At 44.9% G+C, this 15,926-nt stretch overlaps 1 pseudogene across 1 annotated transcript in view; it reads right to left on the bottom strand.

Annotated features, from left to right (window-relative positions):
• LOC147902396 (uncharacterized) overlaps nt 1-15,381 on the bottom strand; it is a 39,999-nt pseudogene extending 24,618 nt beyond the window's left edge. The window contains exons 1-3 of the transcript XR_015540893.1: nt 14,990-15,381; nt 14,751-14,896; nt 14,530-14,672 (exon numbers count right to left, since the gene is read on the bottom strand). The product of XR_015540893.1 is annotated as an uncharacterized LOC147902396 (transcript). The remainder of the gene's footprint in view (nt 1-14,529; nt 14,673-14,750; nt 14,897-14,989) is intronic.
• Nucleotides 15,382-15,926: the final 545 nt, after the last annotated feature.

Below are 15,926 nucleotides of genomic sequence, written 5' to 3'. Positions count from 1 at the left end.
CCAGCAGTAATCGAGGGAACAATCATTTTGCAAATGAACATGGAAATATGTTTCTTGCAAGCGAGAAATTGCATCAGACTGATACAGTGTATCTAGACACTGATTTCAATCCCAAAGAGGATTTCAGCTATCAAGTCGACCAAGTGAAACAGGATCCTTGGTACATCGACAGCGGTGCATCATCTCACATGACAAATCATCATGAATGGTTCAAGAGATGAAACCATTAGAAGGATAGAAAAATGTCATCTACACAGCAGATAATACACCGAATCCAGTTCAAGGGACAGGTGTTATCCCTATGAACAATTTCACTGGTACAAAAGGATTAGTCAAAGATGTGCTCTATGTTCCGAAGCTCAGCACGAACCTTTTGTCAGTAGGTCAAATGACGAAACACAATCACAAAGTCATCTTCGACGGTGATGAATGCACTATCAGAGATATGGTCATGTCAACTTCAAGTACTTGTTAGATCTCAAGAATCAGAATATGGCAATTGGGATTCCGAAGCTATAGTTTCTTGGAAAGGTTTGCGAAGCATGCTGCTTCGGCAAACAAAAGCGAACCAACTTTGTCAGGAGTACCTCTCGTGCATGAGGTATTCTTGATTTGATACATACAGATGTATGGGGTTATGCCCAAACTCGCAACATCAATGGTTCACTTTATTACTTGACCTTCATCGACGACTACAGCAGATATTGTTGGGTCTACTTTCTGAAAGAGAAATCTGAAGTGTTTTCCAGATTTCAAGAATTCAAAGCCATGGTAGAAAACCAAACAGGCCGAAAGATCAAGGTCATGAGATCAGACAGAGGAGGTGAATACATGTCTTCAGCATTCATGAACTTTTGCAAAAATCACGGCATTCGAAGACAATTCACATGTGCCGATACTCCTCAACAGAATGCAAGAGCTGAAAGGAAGAATGGGACTTTAGCAGACAGTGCTAGAGCAATGCTTAGTGAAAAGCATTTTCCGAATCAGTATTGGGCAGAAGCAATAGCCACTGCAAACTACTTGCTTAATCGGCTTCCTACCGAACCGATACAGGGTATGACTCCTTATGAAGCATTCACTGGACACAAGCCACACATTGAGCATCTCCGCATATTTGGTTGCATAGCATATGCCCACATACATGATGATCATCACAGGAAATTGGATGCGAAGTCACGCAAATGCATCATGGTTGGCTACAGTGAAGAAAGCAAAGCATACAAATTGTATGATCCCATCAACCGCAAGGTCATTATCTCCAGAGATGTAATTTTTTTATAAGGAATCAGAATGGAAAGCCTCACCTACACAGGAGAGAGAAGCATCGACTTCACAATCTACAGAACAGGTTGATGAAGAAGAGCAAGAATTGCCAACAACACCCCAAGTAGAGCCACAACAGCTCAAACGGCCTACTAGGGAAAGCAGACCTCCAGCCAGATTGACATATGCTCAGAAAGGCACACTGGAATGCAGCCAAAAGAGTCTTGAGATACATCAGAGGTACAAGACAGTTTGGGATAGAATACAAAGGAAGTCATCCACGCTTGCATGGATACTATGACAGTGACTATGCCGAAGATCATGAGACCAAGAGATCGACACAGGGATATGCATTTTTCCTTGGTCAAGGTGCTATATCATGGTTGTCAAACAAACAACCAACTGTTTCTTTGTCTTCGACTAAAGCAGAATATAGAGCACTCACTACAGGTGCATGTGAGGCTATATGGCTCAGAAGACTATTGTCAGAAACAGATTACTTTGATGAGTCAAAGCCAACAACAATATACTGTGATAATCAATCGGCTCAAGCATTGACCAAAAATCCAGTATATCACTCCAGGACAAAGCACATTGATGTCAGAGAGCACTTCATCAAAGAAAGAGTGTTACTTGGTCACATCACACTGCAGCATTGTGATAGCAAAGAAAATGTTGCAGACATCTTTACCAAATCACTCGGTAAAGAGCTTTTCGAGAAACACCGACTAGCTCTTGGTTTGACGCAGAGGAAGGACATTCCCATTAAAGGGGTGTGATGGAATGTAATGCTCAGTCCTTCTTCGATTCCCCAAAATCATCATCTTGAGGGAGGGCCTACTTCATGATGTTGATCTTGAGGGAAGGTGTTGAGAGTTCACGCTCAACATCATGTGATCATGTGTGCATAGCACCATCACGTGATCATATGTGCATAGCAGTAACCTTATAGAGTGCTATAAAGGAAAGGGTTAGATCCCCTAACCCTAACCCTAACCCTAAAAGGGTTTGTATATATTCTATTTTTTCAACTAAATCTAGTGTACAGTTAGTCATTTGTGGTGTGCTATCTAGTTGTGCCCTCTCTCCTCATATCCACTCTTCTCCTCTCCCCTCTTCATATTTTGTCACCCTGTTGCTAGCGTCTCTCTGTCTCTGCAACTGGGCACCTACTAACCTAGGCCCTGTGGCCTGAAAGAACTGGCAGCTCATCTTATCCCCTTGCTGTACCCAACAAGCACGAGCGGAATGGTAAGAATACTCAGCCCTCCTCAACTCCGTGTCCTAAAGCTCCAAACGTTAGATGCAAAAAACACAGTAGAGCTACATATACCTTTATAGTCTATTACATCCACAGTTCACATTTATTAAAGCCACCCAATAACATACAAAATGTACTTTTATTCCAAATCCTCATCTTTACATAATCCCAGATAAAAAACTTCCTCAGGAATATTCTCCTGATCTGGCAAACTCATATCAATCCACTCTTCATCTTTTACATGCAATATCAGATGCCATGTATCTCCTGACACAACTGAGAAGTACACCTTATATTAAAAAAACCACAACTCACAAGACAACCACCCACAAAGTGACTGACACGAACTCTAACTAATCCGTTTGTTTTTCTCGTCAATCACAAGTAAGCCAGATTCACACATCTCTCTTTTGTTTCGTCGATCACAGGTAAAAACATAGTCACAGGCATAGGCATCCGTATTTCCTCCCAGCCTATCTCATGGATGGCATGCTCTCAAAAGATACATAACTTTATTTCCTTCATGCTTATCCACAAGCCCTCAGTTTCCTAGATGGTTCCCTCTGCCACATGTCATCATTCTAGACCTTTAGCTTGGTATACCATTTACTCCTCTCTTGGGGCACAATTAAAACATTTGCCCCTGGGCATTATTACACATTTAGGTGCACCTAGGCCTTAGCACTCAGAACCACCTAGTCGATGCCAATACACCCTCACCTAGGACCTTGGCAGTTACTTCCCTTGACCATTTTATTTACGCACATAAAATATTACAAAAGTCGGTCATCTAAGAGAAATTGCCCACCGATCTTTCCGAGGTCATGCTATCTCGGCTGGAGCATAACATTCCTTCCCTCTTCAAGCATCAGCGTCCTCGATGATGAAATCTGGGAATACTCTCCGTAACTGGTATACGGATTCCCAAGTAGCTTCTGATAGAGGTAAACCATGCCATGCAACCAACACCGTGGGTATCTTCCGATTTCGCACTTGCATTATTCCTCGGTCCAGGATTCTTGTTGGTTTGCGTCTTGCATTATCCTCTATCTCCTGAAACAAAACAACACCTTCGATTAGTGAGTCACCAGTATGCAAAAATTTCTTTAAACGAAAAACATGAAACACTGGGTGCACCTTACACCCCGGTGGTAATTCTAATTTATAGGCTACCTTGCCTATTCTTTTTAGAATTAACCATGGCCCACAATATCGAGGTGATAGCTTAGCATACTCTCCTGCAGTCAAAGACTTAGAGTGCGAAGAAACTCTGAGAAAAACTTTTTCTCCTTCCTTAAATTCTCTAGCGGATCGATTTTCATCTACATACGCCTTAGCTCTATCCATAGCTTGGCAGATGTTAGCTCTCGCAAGTGCTGGCATTTCCCGCATCTGAACCACAAAGTTCGCGGCACTAGGCACTTTCTAAGGTATTCTAACTATAGTTGGATTCGTTGGTCTATAACCATAGTTCAGTTCAAACGGACTGAACCCTGTAGAGGAATGTTTTCTATCATTGTAGGCAAACTCTAACAATGGCAACCACTTGTCCCATGTATGTTGCCTCAATGACACATATGCTCTAAGCATATCCTCTAAAATTTGGTTGATTCTTTCTGTCTGACCATCCGTTTTTGGATGATCCCCACTACTCATTCCCAACTCAGTCCTTAGTGTCTCAAATACCGCCGTCCAAAAATGACCGGTAAATTTGACATCTCGGTCTGACACTATGGATTTTGGTAATCCATGCAGACGAAATATATGTCTAATAAATAAATCCGCCACTTGCGGGGCACTAACAAACTCTTTAGTTGAAATGAAGTGAGTCATCTTGGTAAGACGATCAACCACCACAAGGATAGAATCATATCCATCTTGTGTCGTAGGCAGCCCTACAATAAAGTCCATGGAAATGCTCTCCCACTTACTTAGTGGTATCTCCAAGGGCTGTAAAAGTCCGGGTGGCTTCACCCGCTCGGCCTTACTTACCTGACACGAAAAACAACGTGTCACATATTCATGAATATGCTTTTTCATCTTTGGCCAAAAGAAATCTCGCTTCACGAGATCATATGTCTTCTCGACTCCTGGATGTCCCGCACATGGACTATCATGGCACTGTCGAATGACTCTCTGCCTGAGATCATTCTGATTAGGTACTACTACCTTGCCATTTCTTTTCAGCATACCATCCCTTATGGCATATCTTGCATAAGTTTCGCCTTTTTTGGATGCCAGGGACTCTGGACAAACTCGTCCACCTTTTGAGTTTTTCTAATCTCGGCCATTAGAGCACTCTCTAACACCGTGAAACTCATGTTATGCATAATGCGTGACAATGCATCAGCAACTTTATTATCTTTTCCTCTTCGGTACCGAATCGTCAAATTAAACTCCTGCATGAGTTCTACCCACCTAGCTTGGCGGCCTCTCAAGTCAGGTTGTTTACAAAAATGTTTCAGAGTATCATGATCAACATCCACATAAAACTCTGATCCATACAAATAATGTCGCCACGTTTTCAAAGCATGGACAACAACATACAACTCTAATTCATGAGTTGGCCAATTCCTTTGAGAGGGAGAAAGCTTCTTGCTTTCAAAGGCTATTGGCCTTCCCTCTTGGAGGAGAACTGCTCCTACCGCAATGCCACTTGCATCGGTTTCAAGAAACAACGGTTTCTGGGGATCAACTATTTTTAACACCGGTCCTGTGACCACAGCTTGTTTTATGGTGTTAAAACTTTCCTATTGATTCTGTCCCCATATAAAAGGTACTTTATGTGAGGTCATATCAGTCAATGGCGATACTATTTCGGAATATTCTTTGATATGCCTTCGATAAAATTGGACAAATCCCAAGAATGATCGCAAAGCGGTCAGAGGGATTGGCCAAGTCAGTATCGCAGCCACTTTCTTTGGATCCATTTCTACCCCCTCTGGAGTAATTATGAATCCTAAGTATTCAAGTCTAACCATACACAGTATAGTTTTCTTTTTATTTACATAAAGACTGGCTTTCCTCAAAGTACTGAACACTATTCTTAAGTATTCATGATGCTCAGTAATACTTTTACTGAATAGCAGAATATCATCAATAAAATGTACTACAAACTTTCCGATATACGGACGTAGTAAATCGTTCATAAGCATGACGAATGTAGCTGGAGCATTGGTAAGTCCAAAGGGCATTACCAAAAACTCATAATGACCAAACCTGCTTCTAAAAGCGGTTTTATGCACATCCTCGGCTCTAATACGGATCTGATGGTAGCCACACTTAAGATCTATTTTGCTGAAAATTACGGCCCCATGTAATGCGTCTAGCAAATCATCGATCCGAGCCATCGGATACCTATGCTTAACAGTGATATTATTCAATGCTCTGTAATCTATACAGAGGCGAAAAGTATCATCTTTCTTCCTCTTTAATATCACTGGCGAAGCAAAAAGTGAAAAACTGGGTTGAATCTGCCCCAGCTTGAGGTATTCTTCCAGTTGTCTTCGCACCTCAACTCCTTCTGTAAAGCTTAATCTATAGGGAGGTCTATTTACAGGTTTTGCCCCCGGGATAAGCTCAATTTTATGTTGAACATTCCGCTCTGTAGGTAACCCATAAGGTAACTCATCCCTAAAACAATCAGAGAACTTCTCCGATATTTCTTTAGCCAACTCAGCCATTTTCCCTTCTTGGGTAGCCTCAGTGCTAGTCGATGCATCATCAATCGACTCTACCGATGCTATACACAGACACAGAAACTCTTTCAGAGTTTCTGTGACTCTACCGATGCTATACACAGACACAGAAACTCTTTCCATGGCTGAAATCAACGGTCCTCGAGGTAAATCCTTCTCACCTCGCAAAACATATTCTACCCCGTTCATCTTGAACTAGTAAATATGCTTTTTCCAATCAATGGCTAGATTTTTCCAAAAATGCCAAGCCATGCCTAGGGCTATATCTGCGTGAGCAAGCCTGGTCAATTCAAAGTCCAGCTTCTCAACATAGTCCTGAATTCGAAGTTCCAACTGGATAACCCTTTGGTCCCATACTTTAGTTGAACTTCCGTCCGCCATCCTGACCGTATAAGCATAGTCACACGGACTAGTTTTCAACTTGAGCCTCTTAATAAGCTTCGAGTTGATTACATTGTGCGTTGACGCTGAGTCAAACAACACAATCACATCATGATTGGCTACTTGTCCTTTCATTTTAATCAACTCGGGCTCATCGAAAACCATATACCCCGTTGCTGCGGGCTTTGAAAGAATGTTATCAGGTGCACCGCTTACTAACTTAGTAACAAACACACTTAACAACACAGGTACTAACCTCTGAGAAGGTCCCGCCAATTGCATCTGCATATGTTCCGCATTGGGACTCTCCTGCATTTCCGCGTCGCATTCAAATATTATCATATTGGCCGTGCGACAGTCTTTGTTCAGTGGACAATCTTTCCACTGATGTCGCTGAAGGCAGCCGAAGCACAATCCTTCTTTTCTAGCTTTCTCTTTTTGCTCAGGGATCAACGAGGACTTTGACCAAGCCCGGGCTGCCAGTGGAGTTACTTTTCTTTTCACCCCAACGGTGGTACTTGTCTTTGCTTGTCCCTCAACCGGCTTCACCTGCTTGGTTTGGCCGCTTGGCTGCGAGACACTTGTCTTTAAAGTCCATTTCCTCTGAAATCCCCCTTTTCTCGGGTACTCATGCTGAGTCCCTGCCTACACAAACCCACTAGGTCTGCCTCTGGCATCCTCATAGTTCAGGGCTACTGTAATAGATTCATCTAATGTAGTCACATAGTTAGCCCGAACTTCCATTTTAATCTTGTCATTCAGTCCATAGATATAGTCTTTTAACTAAACTAACATAGGGAGAGGGTCTGTTATCTTCATAACACATTCCCTGAATTTGTCAGTGTACTCTGCCACCGACAAATTCCTCTGGCGAAGGTTTCTATAAGCATCCCAAGCTCGGGACTCTTCGTCAGATGGAAGAAAGTATTTCTTAAATTCAGTCTTAAACCCTTCCCAGGTGGTAGGGGCAACTTGATCTTTCTGTTGCTTTATCCACCATCTATCCGCTGCCTCAATAAACAGGTGAGTGGTCTCGCAGATTTTCTTTAGATCAGATCTGATTTCACAAATGGCGAAGGCTTCTTCCCACTTGTGTAACCAAACCTCGATCACATCAGAACTGCGCTCGGTCATCCGACCAGCGTACTTCTCCGGTCTATAGTTGGCAATATTAGGTACCTTGACCTTCGCACGCTCTGATGAGTGTGTATACTGGGCTCTAGCTCTGCTGGAGCTTTGCCCTTTTCATTTCTAGATGGTCTAGCCGACAAGGCTTGCACCATCTCCCTCATTTCATTTTGACCAGCGTTCACTTGAAGCTGTTGGTTCATGATCTGCTATAAAGCATCTTCTAATACAAAAATCCTACCCACCAGAGTAGGTGTTGTGTGATGGGACACTTCTTGCATAGATTGCGCTCTAGATTCACCAGGATTTACCCTGGAATCTTGTCCCTCTGCCTCCATTCTTTCAAAAGGGAAAATTTTTAATTTTTTTTTCAACTTCTTTCCGTATGTCAAAACCCCAAAAGTATATCACACTTTGAATTCCCCTTTTGCTGTACAGGAATAATAAACTGCAAATTGAAAATTTGTATAGAAGAGAAAAGAAAACTGCTCCCTGGAAGCTCCACGTAATTCGAGTTCGTACGCCCTTCTTTCTTAGACGTAGTCCCACTCTTTTGGAATCAGCCTGGTCTTCTTCAACGGTGATGACGTTCAAAACCTCAAACAGCTGTCCCTTTTCTGGTTATTGCAAATGGCATTCAAATGCATCTGACACCCTTTTTCTCTATGTTGCTGCAAAACTCTGTTTTTCTGACAGGAAATTAACTGACAGCAGATAAGTGGAAACTGGTGGCCAAAAAACTCTCCTTTTTTTTTCTCTTTTTTTTTTTTCACAGTAATTGGATGGATAACTGTCTGGTTACACTAACTGGACCAACTGGCTCTGGTTTGGTGAACAGGTTGGTACCAGATGAATTATCTGCAGTTAGCTACACCAGGGTTACACTAACCAAAGGTCTGCCACACCAGCACTTGCACGTGAGGCGCGTCGTCAACTTCCCTGTGCAGAATGTTTAGGAAATGGCGAAGGGGACGGCGACCTTCTTCCAGTAATTTTTCTGCTAGCCCCTTCCGAAATAGTTAACTCTTATTCTGTTTCGTCAGACGTGCGCCTGCATGAAGGTAATCTGTGCCTTCATCAAATACGATCAATGCCTACAGCTTCTCAGAGCACCTCATATCATCCACCAGGTGCCTCTCAGGTCTACCCCGTCGCATGGAGGCCACGAGCCCCTGGAGTCGCCATCACGTCTCTCATGAGCCCTTTGTTCACAAACACCCCCTGACGTGCCTTCGACAATACCGTCTGTCACCCATCTCATTGCCTGGCGAATTCAGCCGTCCGTGCGCTCTTGCTGCTCGTCATCAGCCTCATGCGCCACCATTCCCTGGCTCCAAATCCTTTGCCAGCGGCAAGCGAAAGCAATCCGTGGCAAGAAGGACTCGATGCGACTGCTCTTGTGTATCGTCACAAATCCCGCGCTCCCTTCTCTCATTAGCCGCTCTGATACCAAATGACACGAACTCTAACTAATCCATCTGTTTTTCTCGTCAATCACAGGCAAGCCAGATTCACACATCTCTCTTTTGTTTCGTCGATCACGGGTAAAAACATAGTCACAGGCGTAGGCATCCGTATTTCCTCCCAGCCTATCTCATGGATGGCATGCTCTCAAAAGATACGTAACTTTATTTCCTTCATGCTTATCCACAAGCCCTCAGTTCCCTAGATGGTTCCCTCTGCCACATGTCATCATTCTAGACCTTTAGCTTGGTACACCATTTACCCCTCTCTTGGGGCACAATTAAAACATTTGCCCCTTGGCATTATTACACATTTAGGTGCACCTAGGCCTTAGCACTCAGAACCACCTAGTCGATGCCAATACACCCTCACCTAGGACCTTGGCAGTTACTTCCCTTGACCATTTTATTTACGCACATAAAATACAAAAGTCGATCATCTAAGAGAAATTGCCCACCGATCTTTCCGAGGTCATGCTATCTCGGCTAGAGCATAACAGTGACCACGGTCAAAAATCTTATTATATCTTCCCCAAGATCATCAACAAGCACTAGAAATGATGTAACCCACCATTCTTTGCTCATCTCTGCCTTCAAGCTACAATAGCTACCTCATAGCTATTCTCCTGCTCACTCTATACCCACCTTATATAGTAGTGACACCCACGGCCAGACAAGAGCTCCCCACACATTAGCCTCAGCTAATACCAAAACGTCCATTTTGTAAGGGAGATTAAAGTAGCCACACAACCTCTCCACTGAACACCCATGCCATCGATCGGGACACTCTCAGCCTACTACTTAGGAACGCCATAGTCAAGTCTCTACTTTCATGATGATCCTAGCTTTATGGCTTTCTCCCTTGCATCACAGAGCTTCCGCCTCTTGCATGCGATCTGAGCATTGCAGCTTCTCCAAGCTGCTCTCTGAACACACACCCCCTCCTCCCAGGCTCCGAGTAAAGCAATAGCCCGCTGGAAAGCAACACCATCACACAGTTTATCTTCTCCTCATGATATATGCTCTCCCTCTTCCAAGGTGCTTCCACCCGCAATCAAGATCCACACACCACCCGAAGTTCCCCGTCCCTGAGCTCACGTATCACCACTGCTATCTCCTCGTTGCCTCTGAGCTCACCTCCTCATGTGCTATGAGCCTATGATCCCTTCTCCAGCTCACTGTTGCACCCACCGTCAGCAAGCTCTCCATGTCGCCCCCCAAGCCTTTGGAACCTCCAAGCAATTCCCCACCACCCTCAGCTCGCAGAACAAATGACCCCCTCGCTTCTTCTAAGCTCGCATGCTCCTCCTTCCAAACTCCAGCAGCTTCTCTATCCTCTCCAACCAAGCTCCCCAGAGAACAGCCCCTCCGACGGACCTCCAAGCCTGTCGTAGCAACGCCAACCCACTCTCCAAGCCCCTCCCTTCACAAGAAGCTTCCCCTGCCCATCATCTCGTCTCCTTGTTGCCTCAAAGCTCACCTACTCATTCTCTGTGAGCCCACGATTCCCTCAGAGCTCTCGTGGTCTCTTTGTCTCCCTCGTATATGTCCTCCACCCGCTGTCACGATCCCATCACCCAAGACCGTGAAGCCCTCCACACTGGCCACCGTCGACCTCTCCAGCAGAACCTTTGCTCATGTGAACTCCTTCCCCTTCTTCTAAGATCCTCCTAGCCCACACAGTAGCGACGTGCGCACCCTTCCGAATCATTCTCCAACCACCTTCCCCACGTAACTCCAACTCACCATCTAGAAAACTCTTCTTCCATCACGTAGCACATGGCATGCATGGCTTGCCTTCCTTGATATAAGCCATGTCACCTTAATTAGCCACTTCATGCTGCCTTTTTACCACTCCCAAGGATTCCCACAAAACTTAGACCAAGGCCTCTACCCACATTCCAACCTTAGGCACACCAATGCATGCCACAAGCGCTTAGCATCTAATTGCCCACCGACCATCCACATATGATGAACACAATCCGGACTCAATGGGTTTACAAAACAACCACAATCAACACTCACACACTCTGGATACCATGCTCTCGATTGTCTGGTGCACCCACACTGCACTTCATCATTTCCCAAAAGTTCCCGTAGAAGTATCTACCATCTCAAGAAAATATATACATCAATGTAGAGTCCTTTATGAGGGTGTCCATAACTCAAAGCCACCACCAACTAGCTATGTACATAGCTATGCACCTAGCCATCAGCATGCAACAAGCGGAAAACATATTCCACACATCTCTAGCAACCCCACTCTTCTGCTGTGACATTCATGTCCAGCAGCTAAAAGAAAAAAATCAACGAACCACCTGGATCAAAAACAAAGCAAGCTTGTACTCTATGCCTCTGCTTTTCTCTTCCCGGATCAAAAGGACAGCTCTGAACCCTCCACTGCCAGATATGCATAATCCACCATCCCCCTGGATCAAAAGGAATCAACAACACACCAAATTGATGTAGCCACCAGCTCCTTCCATATACCCACATCCTCACTAAGCCTCCAGGATCCTATAGCTTATCCTGCCAAGACATCACACAACTCCACTGGCTATTAGCCATCACACTTGTATCATGAGTCTTGCTCAGCTTCACATGAGCCACATCTTTTGAGGTCACTACCTCACACATAGATCTCACGGGAACAACCAGCCCATAATCTGTGATTAGGGACTTTTCAACAGACCCTATTGCCTCAACCTTATAAGTTGCAATTTTTGACTACCAGGGCAGTCTGTGGGCTATTGGTGGGCTGCCAAGGCTACCGGAAGCTCAAAAACGAAATTCGTTTTTGTGCCAGGAGCCTCCAGATGAGTTCGTTTTTGCTGCATGCCCGCTATTCATGCCTTCCTAGAGGCCCAAGAGCTTTTTAGGCCAGAAGCCTATCAAAATCGCACTTTTCCAAGCAGTTTGGAGCTTCCAAGTAACTCAATTTGCTTCCAGACTTGGTGATTCTCTTCCAACAGGTTTTCCAGGGTTGCTTTTGCTGATTTTCACCTACCAGGGTGCCAGAGATCTTGCCAAAGAATTTCGTTTTTCCATGTTTGCTGATTTCCCAAGGGTTTCCTGAGCTTTTCAATCGGTTGATTGCTTTCCGGGAGCTTTCCTACTACCTGAGAACCTTCACATCCTTTGCTTTGCACAGCTGGCTTTCTGTTTGCAAGGAACAGCCAGGTGTCGTTGTTTTGCTGGCCTGTCTTGCTAGGACTCCCTTTACAGGTATTCAAAGCTACCAAGACGGATTGGGCTGATTTCTCTCATGCAAGGACTCCCCTAGTGGGTATCAGAGCTACTAGGCTAGAACCCTCAGCCAGATTCGGAAGAAGGGCTGCCATGGAATGTTGCACTGGACTGGGATGCCTTTTCTATTATTGCATAGCAGGACGGAAGTGCCTGTGATCGGATTATTCAGTTGGTTGTCTGTGGGCTGATGCACTGTGGTGCTATTCTTGTATTTGCACACCTTCTCAGTAAAAGATAAAGAAATACCGAAAGGGCCCCTAAATTTAGGGCCAATCTGGTGTCCGGTGCAAGACGGGGGCAATCTAGTTCTCAGGTGTTGTGTTCTAAGTTGATTTGGCTTGCTGTGGAAAGTTCTAAGTGGCTGTAAATTGAGTATTTGCCGGTTGTTATCTGTTCACTGCCCTTTGGAGATCCCAAAGGCCGGTTACAGTTTCCGTGAGATCCCTTGCAGTTTGTCTCAGTTTGTGTGTGGTGTGGTTTGCTCTCTCCTTTTTGTTCAGTTTCCACTGCACTGCTCACATGGCATCAGAGCATAAGGTTGGCTAGAGACCCGAGAGTTTGGAGCCAGCAAACTGTGTGGAGATTAGGGCTGTTGTTCGGAGGTGTTATTAGAGGAGTGTGGAGGTGTGACAGTTCGAGTGTCAAGGAAGGCACGTAGTCTTTGAAGGGTGTTTTCAGATTTGAATGGAAGTGTTTTCGAGGGACGGGACAGCGACGGTGTGAAGGTACCTAGGCCCCAAGCCTCTTCACCAGCCCTCTTCACTCTTTCTCTGCTGTCAATCCCCTTCTCTACCTTCTGTCCCATCCACCCTCTCTTCTCAGTTCTACTCTTTCTTCACTTTGACATTGACACGTCCCAGCACTCCTGAAACCTCTGATCTGCAAGCAAAACACAAGAACACACACAACGTGAGGAAACTGAGCAGGCTGCTCACCACCCAACCATGACATCTACGGGATGTGATCCCGAATCAGGAGATGTCCCCTCCGAGCCACGAGCTGAGCTACTGGCACGAACTCCCATCCAGATCCTAACCAACCTGGTGTCCCATACCACCAGGTGGCGCTGTGAAGCCTGGGATCTGCTGCTGGGCCTTGGGCTACGCTATGATGCAGACGCGCGTCCGCGACTCAATCCAAGATTAGACCTAGCACCTGGGAATGAAACTTGCTCCCATCGGCTCCCTGAGAACTGAACCCTCTGGGCCCCTTTTATAGACTCGAGCCCCAAGCACCAAAAATAGCGAAGACCCCTAACTGGTTCGTACCCTTGCCACTCAACCCGAGAATCAAGCCTGCCTAGCTCTAAGCCTCCCCAGGCTACCTGAGCTAGTCTTGTGTACCCAGTATACGTCGGATACCAATCTGTGCACATGACAGACATGGTAGTTTATCACTACAATTCTGAGCTACCACGAAATGCCTTCACAATCACTAGCTTATGATGCATGAAGAGCACTTGCAGAACCAATAACAGTATGAACAGGAGTTCCAAATGGCCAAGCATAAGGAGCAGCTTGAGGGCAGCCATAGCCATCTGATGGGCCAGCCTTCAAGAATGTACACAGCAACAGCAGAGCCAACGATGGACAGCAGCAAGCAGCCTTACCCCTTCAGTGACCCTATACATTCAATCACATTTCAACCATCCAGCATGAAAGACTCAGTCCGCCTTAACGCTTGAAGGATGTTCTGGGGCAACTCGTAAATCTTCTAAATATGCGTTCAACTCTCACTGGTGAAATATGTGCTTTCCTCTTCTCAGCGCAAAAACATGCCCTGTTGAGCATCACCGTAGATCATTTCTTTTGCAATTCCAGCACGCCATGCTGCTCTTGCAAATAGACAGAAGCTACCTAGGTAGACTGCTTTTCATTTATCAACCATCTTTGTAGATAAATGTGATAAGCAAATTCTGCTGCGTGTCATTGGGTGTAGCATTCAAAACACCTCGTGTTTGAGGTATATACCACGGCAATGACAGTTTTAAATTTTGCAAGTGAATCGAGTTACCAGAAGGGAGTAAGACGGGCTTTAAAAATCTCTAATAAGACTTTTTTTTTTAAACTCGCTCAAAGAATACCTGTAGAAGTTGGCTGATCGCTCCAAGGCATCTAGCTGAATTTTCAATGCATTGACCTTAAGCAAGCTGCCACTGCACACGCTACCCAAATTCTCATACATTCTAACTTGAGCAGAATTTCCCAAGGACGCATAGACTTCTCCCTGCATTGAAAAGGGAAACGGTGAATATTTGCAATTGAGCTAGCATAGCCTATCAAAAGCACAAGCGAAGATTCATACCAGGTCAAAAAAAGCTTCTTCCTCTTCGTGCAAAGAAAGATTCGATGCTAATGCTTGTTCAAGCAATTCAGCACACTGACCAAGGAGCGACTCCCTGATTGCACCGTCTGGTTTTCTCTCGGCCTGGTGTTTGATTCGTTCCACTTCTACATACAAGGAATGATATTCTATGAAAACACATCACACGCAGAGACAGCTAAGCTAGGCATTCGTAGAATCAACCAGAGAGAAAAACTCACCAGAGAGGAGGGCAGAGGAACTCTGATTTGTCATGGAACGCGAAGGGTGACGCCCTTTGCCTTTGGCTGGAGCCATGATGGAGCTTGCAAGTAACAAAACTCTTCATGTATAAAACAAGCAATGCACTCGTTTCCAAAGAATTAGAGATTGGAGGATGGCGACCAGTGTGGTGGTTTAGACCAGCCCGCGGCCCAATCGTTCTCACTTCCTTTGACGAAGTTGTGATCTGCGGACTCTCGCGTCAAAATCACTGACAGAATTCTTCCCTTGCTTTGTGGACTCTCGAGCCAAAATCACCGACATTGCTTCATTGGCTGCTGGAACTTGGAAGTAGGTCACTATCACCTTGGAAGATGATGGAGGTAAGTTCGTGGTTCACTTTCAAAGCCTCCCCCGGGCCCTCGACGTAAGGACCATGACCGCCCACAGTGGAGATGCATTGAATGAAGCTTGGGCGCCCACAGTGTGTAAGCACCCTTAGTTTATGTAACAATTGGAGAAGTTGGCCATGGAGTAGGTGGCCTTCATGAGCTGGACACAAATCTTTTGTGTGAGTTGTCGAGGCCCTTTACTCCTATTAAACCACCTAGACAATAGCCTTTCACACCACCTTTTGGAGAATGGTGAGGGGGCGGTGTAAACCCAACCTTAGATGCACTTACAAATAGGTCCCCAAACAAGAGAGTATTAATTAGTGAAAATTAAACAATTTGAATAACATTCAAGGGGCCTAGATTGTCGTGTATAGAAGCGAATGGTCGGACTAGTAGACGAAGTTTATACTATATTTTTATTTTTTTTGCTACTAGCCATGGACTTTTGTGGGTGCCTGAATTAGTTGTTGCATGTTGTGTGCAAACATGAACTTTTACAATGCGTTTCGGTTTTTGTTTCTTTTTTATAGTCAATATTGATATTGAAGTCACCCAAGATGTA

This window comes from Dipteris shenzhenensis, chromosome 4 (genome assembly GCF_047967505.1).
Source record: "Dipteris shenzhenensis isolate YYH24624 ecotype China chromosome 4, Dip_SZ_1.0, whole genome shotgun sequence".
Taxonomy (NCBI): Eukaryota; Viridiplantae; Streptophyta; class Polypodiopsida; order Gleicheniales; family Dipteridaceae; genus Dipteris; species Dipteris shenzhenensis.
Note: the sequence above shows the minus strand (reverse complement) of the source record. Positions and strands in the feature narration are given on the sequence as shown.